The sequence below is a fragment of the Bactrocera oleae genome, chromosome 5 (genome assembly GCF_042242935.1).
Source record: "Bactrocera oleae isolate idBacOlea1 chromosome 5, idBacOlea1, whole genome shotgun sequence".
NCBI lineage: Eukaryota > Metazoa > Arthropoda > Insecta > Diptera > Tephritidae > Bactrocera > Bactrocera oleae.
Genome location: NC_091539.1, coordinates 29,622,412 through 29,633,524, shown reverse-complemented (window position 1 = coordinate 29,633,524; position 11,113 = coordinate 29,622,412). Strand labels below are relative to the sequence as shown.

Here is an 11,113-nt window from a genome sequence, read left to right as displayed (position 1 = left end):
GACTGCCACAGATCGGTTCTGTGAGGAGTTTAGGGACTTGACTGGGTTCATAGCGTTGTGCGTTTGTGTGCGGCATATATTCACTCATGCATTTGTACATAGTATGTGTACATGTGAACTCTGGTAAATGCTAATATCGATTACAACAGCAGATCTTTAAAGGTATGTGGTATTTTGCTTCTCCCCATCAAACAGCCATTCTTTGATTTGAAATTACACCATTCTCGGTATATATTTACTGGAACGCAAATACCAATAGAAGAACTGGGTAGTCATATCAAATTTATGATGGCAATATGTATGTTAAGTTTAGATTTGTAATAATATTTTGGGTACAACAATATCGGTTATACATTCATACATACACATACACATATATGGTATAAACAGAGAACGTATATCATACAGAAGGTTCTCGGCGCAGAGAACGCAAAAATAAAACCGTGCTACTCGTACACGATGAGCGTATTTCACCACAGTTAGCTTGGAATAGAGCAGCAAAACTATCGATAGTTAGATCACTCGATAGTTAAAAAAATACTATCGATAGTTTTTTCTCTTGAAATCTACCTACTTTTCGCTGGTTCAAATTAAGATACCTTGGCTTTGTATACTTCATTTTTATGAAATAATCTTTGGATTTATTGATAAAACAAAACATAAATAATGACGGAAAACACAAAAAAATTAATTAAGTTACATATAAAATTGACTGGAAGCTGAGAGTTGACGAATTAAAAAAAGGTAAATTTGTATACATTTACTAATGTAATATGAGATTAAGAAATTTATCCTTAAAATACATTTCAGTAGAGTACTTTATTCCTCAATAATCCACTTGTTTTTGTTTAAAAATAGTAATTTTTTAGTGCTGTTCTCCTATCAGATATTAGCAATCCAACCTAGCTAAACATTCTCTCCGACTCTGTAAACTTAGAATTAATTATTGTAAGCAGACTAATGCCTCTGGGTGTATCTATTAGTATGTATATTGTAAAATTCGATCACAACATAATGTTTACATAATATGTTTCAATTTCATAACTCTATCCTCCAAAATCAGGAGTACTGAAAAAAATGGATGTTTCTTTACCGTGACGTTAAAAATTCTGAATTGCGGCTGTGTGCATGAGTAACCGAGGCTATGTGCAGCCGATATTTCAGACATTAGAAGTTCTTACCACATTGTAAATGTTTCCGCTACATTTCTTCTAATGCACCCAAAACCTAACTAAAGTGTAAAAAATATTAAATTTAATAATTTGTATATTATTTTGAAAATTGTCTGTACTAACGAATTTGAAACCAAGCCAAGAATTAAAAGATGACTTTGAGGCTACCATCCCAACAAGCCACTTATCGGTTATATCGCCGGTTAATTACCCAATAGCGCAATCAGAGATTTCTGTTAAAGTTTCTATGAGTTTATTAAGGCCCAATTGACAATTTTAACCGAAACTCTTGTATACCCTTACATTTCTTACGTATTTCAATTTTGAAATTTTATGAAAATTATGGATGAGTCTAGTGCAGGCATGAACCATCGATAGTCAAAATAAACTATCGATAGTGAGTCGAAAATAAAACTATCGATAGTCGATTGTTTTGCAGCTCTAGCTTGGAAGGAGACATTTTAACAGTGTCACGTCAACAGAACTAAGCATTGAATTAAAATTATGCTTAGGGACTTACTTTGATATTACAGCCGCATGTTAGTCTTCTTATATGGATGTATGCAATCATATGCTTTGGTATGAATATCATTTTGTGATTATTTATGAATACACGTACAATTGACTACATTTATATAAATTAATATATTATTTCAAAGTAATATTTGATCAACGAAAATAATGCCTATTTTTATATTTTTAAGTTTGATAACATTATATAATTTCATATACATATACATATGTATATGGTATTAATACACTGAAAAACATAATATATTACAATAGTAATTTATATATGTAATCACTAAGCTATCACTTATCAGTAATAACATGTGCGCGCACTGCTTTATATATACATATGTATGCATGTGTCTATGACATCGCCGAACAAATAATGCATACACAAACCTAAATACACATATGCGTTCACATGTAAATATTATATGTCATCCGCAAAAATTACAAACATCGTTCTACCAAAACAAGACTTGTCTCAAGTAGCATAAGCAGTACACACATACATATGTCAATATGGCAGCCAGATTGACGTACCCCAAATTTATAGTAAATTACACAACAACAAAATTTTCATTCATGAACGCAGGCGTACTTTCAACAAGCGAAGTTGACTCATTCATAAAAGGAAACGCCATACACATCTCCCTGAGCATGCATTTACCAACAAGCGTCTTTTCGCGACGATGCACAGTGGTTTCGCTTGTAAGGGGGCCACGGCCATAAATATCTGCAGTAACAATCAGTAGGTGTGGTTTTACTAATAATGACACAACACAAAGTAAAATACACACTTTCAAGAATATTTGCATTAATTGGTGGCACTCAAAAATGTTGTGATAACAGAAAAATAAACCAAGAAAAACATTTTTATATTATAATTAGAACAAAAACGAACAACAATTTTATAAATAATTTTAATATTGTCTCCTCAAGTAAATCTATAGTTGGCTTTAGTAGCATTAATTCGTCGTTATAAGAAAGTTTTCGTTGCCCATTAATAAAGAGATCAGAGCATTTGGGTAAATATGGGCAGCTCCACTTAACTTTTTTAACAACACAACAATTAATGATTGATTATGGGCGAAACCATTGTGCGATGGCAAAAGCTAAAAATCATTAATTAAACTACCTTCTGGAAGAGAAAAATGTTTTTCGTTGGCTAGCACAAATCTCCGTCGATATGTATGTTATGCATGCTCATACATAAACATACATATTTACGATAGTTTGTAGGTAAAGCTGTTAAAGCCGAGAACGCAAATGGACCATTGGCGTAACTTTGTATTCTATGAACGTTGTATATAAGCGATATTTGACGAATATGTTTTGATTTTGAGTATTTTTATTGTTTTGAATTGTGAAAATAAAAATTCTATTGATTATTTTTAAAGTGTTGATATGAAGTGATTGTGAAAAACAGTTTGATATTTTTTTGATGGTTTCTGCTACTTTTTCGTTATTATTCTCTTTGTGAGAGCAACTTGCAAAATTCTTCCTCCAAATAGCTATACAAAAGTATTATTAATAATTTTGTTTGAAATATTCGTAAATGAATAAAAAACTAACCTCGGGTGTAAACGAACATTTTACACTTTCACAAGGATCAAAGCCGGGAAAATACTTTCGGGAGTTGGCAAAACTTTATATTAAACAAGTAAGGAAGGGCTAAGTTCGGATGTAACCAAACATTTTAAACTCTCGCAAAGTCCAATGGTACACTCGTTTAAGATTTCTTTGTGGATTGGCTGATATTTTCGGTAGAAGGTCAACTATAGGCACTGTGGTCCACATATTTAGTACTTAGGGGCTTAAACAGTACTTAGGGGCAGTTGGTTCGATTTAGACAATTTTTGGTCACAAGGTGGCATACTTTCAACGTATTATTCACGCAAAGTTTTACCCCGATATAATCATTGTTGCTTGATATGCATAGTGGAAAGTGAAAGAATCAGATGGAATTGAAAATGGTGTTATATGGGAAATAGGCGTGGTTGTAGTCCGATTTCGCCAACTTTCGCACTTTAACATAGAAATATGAAAATAACGTTATGTACCGAATTTTGTTGAAATTGGTTAAGCAGATCTCAAGATATGGGTTTTCACCTAAAAGTGGGCTGTGCCACGCCTAATTTTAACCGCGATTCCCATAAAGTCATCTCGTACCATCCCAGAGATAAAATTTAATGTCTCTGGCGTGTTTAGTGCTTGACTTATCGCGCTTTTAGAAGTTTTTAACAGTACCGTTATATGGGGAGTGGGCGGAGTTGCCAACCGGATTCAACTATTTTTACACCGTCAATCGAAGTGATAAAAACATTTGCTTTCAGTGAATTGTGTTATTATAGCATTAGCGGTTTAGGAGATATGAACATTAAACCTATTAGAGGCGGGACCACGCCCACTTTTTAAAAAACAAATTTAACTGCAGATGCCCCTCCTTAATGTGATCCTGTGTACCAGTCTTGTATCTTATTGCGGAGCTTAGTTATGACAATTTATTTGTTTTTGATTAATGGCGTTTTGTGGGCGTGGCAGTGGTCCGATTACGCCCATCTGCAATACCAACCGTCTCACGGTACCAAGAAACATGTCTACCAAGTTTCATAAAGATATCTCAATTTTTACTCAAATTAGAGCTTGCACGGACGGACAGACGGACGGAAGGACAGACAGTCACCCGGATTTCAACTCGTCTCTTCATCTTGATCATTTATATATATATAACCCTATATATAACTCGATTAGTTTTAGGTGATACAAACAACCGTTAGGTGAACAAAACTATTATACTCTGTGGCAACAGGTTGCGATAGTATAAAATGATGCGATAGACTTCAACAATGAATCATGAAAGGATTACAATCATGTTTGGTATCTTGTTAATTTATAATGCAGATCTTAAACTAACTTAGTTTTATTGTTATATTCTGATTCATATCCGAGATATTTATATCAATAACTACGTAAGTAACACAATGTACTTATATTATATGTGATATAATCTCAACCAAGTGGCTAAATAAAATATGTTGGGCATATGATGAAAAAGTCAACCAGAGAAATCAATATATTAGATATAAAGGACTTTGATCAATGTCTAAACCGATTTCATTTATATTCAGCGCTAAACCACATTTTTAAGAAAACTTTTCCCATTAATTTCATTAAAGCACAGTCATTGTCATTGGAAGTGAGAGCATAAATTAATTTTCGCAAAAAAATAAGGGCGGCCAGGAAACGAGAAATTAAAATATATGTGATGGCATGGTTTATAGTATTAATTTTTAATTGAAAATGATAAAAAAATGTATTAATTGAAAGCTAATACGTTTAATTCTCTTTATTAAGTAACAAGGTAGTGTATACAATACTTTTTAATCTTAATAAATGTTGGGTGTTTTAATTTAAATGCCCAAAAATTACTATTTTGACTAATCTGGCAACAATGCAAAATGTTATTTAAAACGCTAATGTTGAGGAGCTCTCACACTGGAATAAGTTGGGCATCCTTTTATCCCTAGTGCCTATGTGTTTTGTTGTGACAGAGGAGTGGGGAGGATATATTATACGATCATTTAGTCTTGCTAGATATATTATATATTGACCGATATATACGGTATAAAGACAACCAGAAGTTTGAATATTGGTTAAATAGGAACTAGGGGTAACATTGATCCGATTTTATCTTATTTTAGGACTACGACGTAATATTAAAACAAGCAAGTAAGCAAGTGCTAAGTTCGGGTAAATCCGAACATTTCATACTCTTGCAACTTACTAGGATCAAAGCCGCCGAAATACTTTCAAGTGTTGGCAAAACTTTATTTTAATAATGTTGCAAAATAATTCAATATTATTTTTTACGAAATCGTAAATTGGCTGCAATCAAATTTGTATCTTATTAATTTATACTATAGGTCATAGACTAAATTAGTTTTATACCTATATTTTACTTCCTGTCATCGAAAATTATATTAAAATCATCATCATGAAAAATACATATCTGACAGTAGTAAAGTTAACTACGCCGTATAAAGTCAGCCGGACGTTCAAAAATATTTCTATTAGGTATGTGAGGGATAAGGGAAATTAATGATCTGATTAAACCCATTTTTGACATATAGGAAAGAAAATGAAAATTATCAGAAAAGGATTATTTCCGAATTTTTATAATATATCTCAGATTGGCCGGTATTTTCGATATAAAGTCCGCGACAAATTTGGTTGATATCGGTCAATTTATATCTGGGTTTTCACCTAAATGTGGGCGATGCCTTCCCCTAAATGTTTGCACCATCGTGCAAATTTTTTATTTATTTTTTATTTAAAAATTTATGTCTGTGGCACATTTTTTGCACTTTTAGTAGTTTTTAACAAAACCGTTATATGGGGAGAGAGTGGGGTTATAATTCGATATCATTCATTGTCGGTAGGGGTGCTTAAAGGATTTATCCTAAGATAGATATACCCATTAAACCTATTAGAGGGCTTCTTTTTTAGTTTTAGCCAACAGGTTATTCTTTCTACTGCGATCCCCTATTACAGTTTCATATCTTAATTAAGTGCTTAGTTATGATGGATTATTCCCATCTACGAACTTGTCCTTTCTTTTTTGTAATGGAACACGTCTACAAAGTTTCATTACGATATCTCAATTTTTACTCAAGTTATCGCTTGTAGGGACGGACGGACAGTCGGACAGATGGACTGACAGACAGTCACTCGGAATTCTACTCGTCTCGTCATCTTGATCATTTATATATATATGTGTATATAGCTAATATAAGGATTTTCAAAGCTCCAGTATACTTTATACAATATATCTCTGTGGGTTATAGTATTCACCCGACTTGATAAGCTCTAAGCACAAAGATACACTGTTATTAGAAAGATAGTATCTCTAAAATTTCATTAAGAGATTTTACATATTGACCTATATATGTGCTATAAGGTCAAACGGAAGTTGAAAATATTTATATGAGGTATATGGGGGCTAAAGGAAATATTGACTCGATTTTACTTTTGGCGCGAATATCAGAAAAAGACACTCCTTGAGTTGCATTAAGGTAACTCACATATTGACTGATATAGTATTGTAGTATATGGTACATATAATAATAATAAGTATATCAGATGGAATATAAAAATTTGTGATATGGAACGTAGGCGTTCCGATCGCCCATTGTTATATAGTCGAAGAGCCAATGGACGACAAACTGTATGTATTTTACCAAAGTTGATATTTTGCTTAAAGTGGTAAATAGGAGTTAGTATCAAAATTGGACAATGGGCGTGGCAATGCCCATATTTACGTGTAAATCCATATCTCGCGATCTGCTCTACTAATTGCAAACAAATTCTGTACATAACATTATCGTGACATTTATATGTCACAGAGTGAAAATGTGCGAAATGGAACTATTAATGAAAATGAAAGAGTATGTTTCTTTTTGTAAATATAATGGATAAAATCGGTATAAAACTTGTTCTAGCCCTCATATAACTAATATCAGGATTTTCAAACATCCGGTTGACTTTACTCCATATATATTGGGGATGGTACGTGAGGTACCTTAATGAAAATAAAAGAGCATCTTTTCTGCTAATAATAATAAATGGTAATCCCAAAAATAGATAAAATCGGTCCATATACCTAATATAAAATTTTCAAACTTCCAGTTGGCTTTATACCGTATATATAAGTCAATACTCGTATATAAGATACCTTAGCAAAATTAATTAAGTTTATATGGTAAGATTTCTATATTGTGAGGTCAAAAAACAAATTTTATTTTTTTGTCCGCCGCGGTCTGGCATAAACGTGTTTTACCCAAACCAAGTTTTTCGCGTTGGTGGTAAACCTACAATTTATGCAAAAATTTTGAAATTTGTTCGTTTAAAAAAAAATTAGTAACAAAGAAAGACTATAAGCTCATAATTGTTGCATTTTTCATGTTTTCTTATACCACAGAAAATGGTGAATTCCCTACTCAGATTTTTTCAACTCTGTTAGCCGTCCAACCGAGCATCATTCAAAATTCAATTTGCACCTTTTCGTAGATTTACGTTCTCTGGTTAAACTTTGATGAAACACGTTCATCGTGCACGAGTAGCACTAGTAGCACGATATTATTTTTACGCTCTCTGCGTCGTGAACCTTCTCTATGATAAACGTTCTCTGCTGCCGTTAACTTGCATGCTCATACATAAATATATGTACGTATTTACGATGTATGTTCTCTGATAATACTATATTTTCCTTATCTTCTATTTTTACCTTCTTACATATTAATGTACGTGCATATGTATGTAGGTATATTCAATGGTGTGTACATATGTACTTATGAATTTGTATGTGTATTTTATTATTTGTACAAATATACTTATACTGAACATTTAAGTCAAGATTAATGTTAACCGGTAAGATTAATAGCCTTGCCCAGTGGCCTAGCTATAAATTAGTGGAAAATATTTCTAAAAATAAATTTGTTATGAATCAAAATTATAAAAATTAAATTCAATACCCAAATTTGCACAGGATAAATCATTTCGACAATTCTTGCGACAGCGTGAAAATGGGTGAAATCGGATGATAACCCCGCCCACTCCCCATATAATGGTTTCGTTGAAATCAATGAAACTAAGTGAGTCTATGACCTATTATATAGGTTAATAAGATACCAAATTTGATTGGAATTCATTTACGATTTAAGAAGTAAGGTAGCATACCTTGAAGATACTATTTTTGCAAAGTTTTGTTACGACAACTTCGTTGTGTATACTATAAAGTGAAAAAATCAGAACCAGTATGCGTCGATTTTGCATTTTTCTACATTTTAGAATAAAGGTATCAAAATAATAATATGCTTCGAAATTGGATGGAAAATGGGCCAGTCGCTCCTGATTATGGGGATTTCACTTAGAATAGGGCGATGCCACGCCCATTGTTCAATTTCTAAAACGATTCATAAAAGCTCTCCGATACCATCTGTAAGAGTTCTAACGTGGCCCTTTCGTGAAGAAACACCCTTTTAGTAATTTTCCACATAATCGTTCATACGCAATAGTAAAGTTCTCATCGCGCCAAGAAACACGTGTACCAAGTTTAATCCCGATATCTCCATATTTACTCCAGTTATCGTTTGCACAGCCAGACGGACGTACAGACAGATAGTCACCTGGTAGTCACCTCGTCTCCTCATCCTGATCATTTATATATATATTATATAACTCTCTATATCTAACACGATTAGTTTTTGATAATACAAGCAAACGTTAGGTGAACAAAACTATTGTGTCATACTCTGTAGCAAAATCTATAAACCTATATGTATAAAGATTTTCGATCTTCCGGTTGACTTTATACCGCATATATCGGTCAATACGTAAGATTTTTTAGCAAAATTAAAAGAACGTATAATTCACGAATTACCCCAGCTCCCATAAAAATATAATACTACATACTTGTATAGTGATTTTCGTTATTTTAACATACTTTATGTCAAATATGGCGGTTAGTGTGTAAATTATCTTGCGTAGTACCAAACGTTTATACAATCAGTCCAGACATTTTCCTACTGAATTCACGTGGACAAGTTTTCTTAAAAATTATGTGGCTTAGCGCTGAATATGAATAAAATTGGTCTAGACCTTAGTTTAAACCTAATATCATTGATTTCCCATACTGTTTTTTGATCCTTGGATTGATGTTTTTGTTCAAATATCATTGAACATGTTTATCTCCACAATGCCGAGATAATACAAAAGATATAAACATAAACAAACACAAAATAAAACAGCTAAGGAAGGGCTAAGTTCGGATGTAACCGAACATTTTATACTCTCGCAAAGTCAAATGGTATACTCGTTTGGGATTTCTTTGTGGATTGGCTGATATTTTCGGTAGAAGGTCAACTATAGGCACTGGGGTCCACATATTTAGTACTTAGGGGCAGTTGGTTCGATTTAGACAATTTTTGGTCACAAGGTGGCATACTTTAAACGTATTATTCACGCAAAGTTATACCCCGATATAATCATTGTTGCTTGATATGCATAGTGGAAAGTGAAAGAATCAGATGGAATTGAAAATGATGTTATATGGGAAATAGGCGTGGTTGTAGTCCGACTTCGCCCATTTTCGCACTTTAACATAGAAATATGAAAATAACGTTATGTACCGAATTTTGATGAAATTGGTTAAGCAGATCTCAAGATATGGGTTTTCACCTAAAAGTGGGATGTGCCTCGCCTCATCTCATACCATCCCAGAGATAAAATGGTATATCTCTGGCGTGTTTAGTGCTTGATTTATCGCGCTTTTAGTAGTTTTTAACAGTACCGTTATATGGGGAGTGGGCGGAGTTGCTAACCGGATTCAACTATTTTCACACCGTCAATAGAAGTGCTAAAAACATTATAGAGATATGCACATTAAACCTATTAGAGGCGGGACCACGCCCACTTAAAAAAAAATTTTAACTGCTGATGCCCCTCCTTAATGTGATCCTGTGTAGCAAATAACAGTCTTGTATCTTATTGCGGAGCTTAGTTATGGCAATTTATTTGTTTTTGATTAATGGCGTTTTGTGGGCGTGTCAATTTTCACTCAAGTTACAGCTTGCACGGGCGGACGGACAGACGGACGGACGGACAGACAGTCACCCGGATTTCAACTCGTCTCTTCATCCTGATCATTTAAATATATATAACCCTATATCTAACTCGATTAGTTTTAGGTGATACAAACAACATTTAGGTGAATAAAACTATTATACTCTGTAGCAACAGGTTGCGAGAGTATAAATATGCATGCAATACCCATGCATTCAACACTTAACAATACTAAACATATTTACCTATATCAAGAACTTGCAGATAAACAAACATATTATCTACGCAATACAATGAAATACACATGCACATGCATGACAAAACAATATACACATGCATAAGTGTATTTAGGTACAATAGATAAGATAGATTTTAAAAAATTGGAAGGAAATACTTCTCAATCAATGACGTGTCTATCAATTTTAGTCCCTGCAGACCATATTGTATAGCTCGTCATCGTTTGGTCTTACAAACCAAACATTTAGTCTTATAGACCAAATAAATAGTTTTCCTCATATACCTAATATATTAAATTTAGCCCCTTTGGTTGAGCTTATGTATGTCACATATTTGATTTAAATATAAATATCTGGGACAGGAAGCAAAATGTAGTAATGAAACCAAGTGAGTTTATGACCTTTGACATAAGGTAATAAGATACCAAATATGATTGTAATCTTTCCTTTATATACTCTCGCATAATGTTGCTACGGAGTATAATAGTTTTGTTCACCTAACGGTTGTTTGCATCACCTAAAACTAATCGATAAAGGGTTATATATATAAATGATCAGGATGAAGAGACGAGT

The 11,113-nt window shown here is 33.2% G+C and overlaps 1 protein-coding gene across 2 annotated transcripts in view; it reads left to right on the top strand.

Annotated features, from left to right (window-relative positions):
- Positions 1-11,113, top strand: part of LOC106624805 (G-protein coupled receptor moody) — a 69,910-nt gene that overhangs the window by 1,572 nt on the left and 57,225 nt on the right. The window lies entirely within an intron of this gene.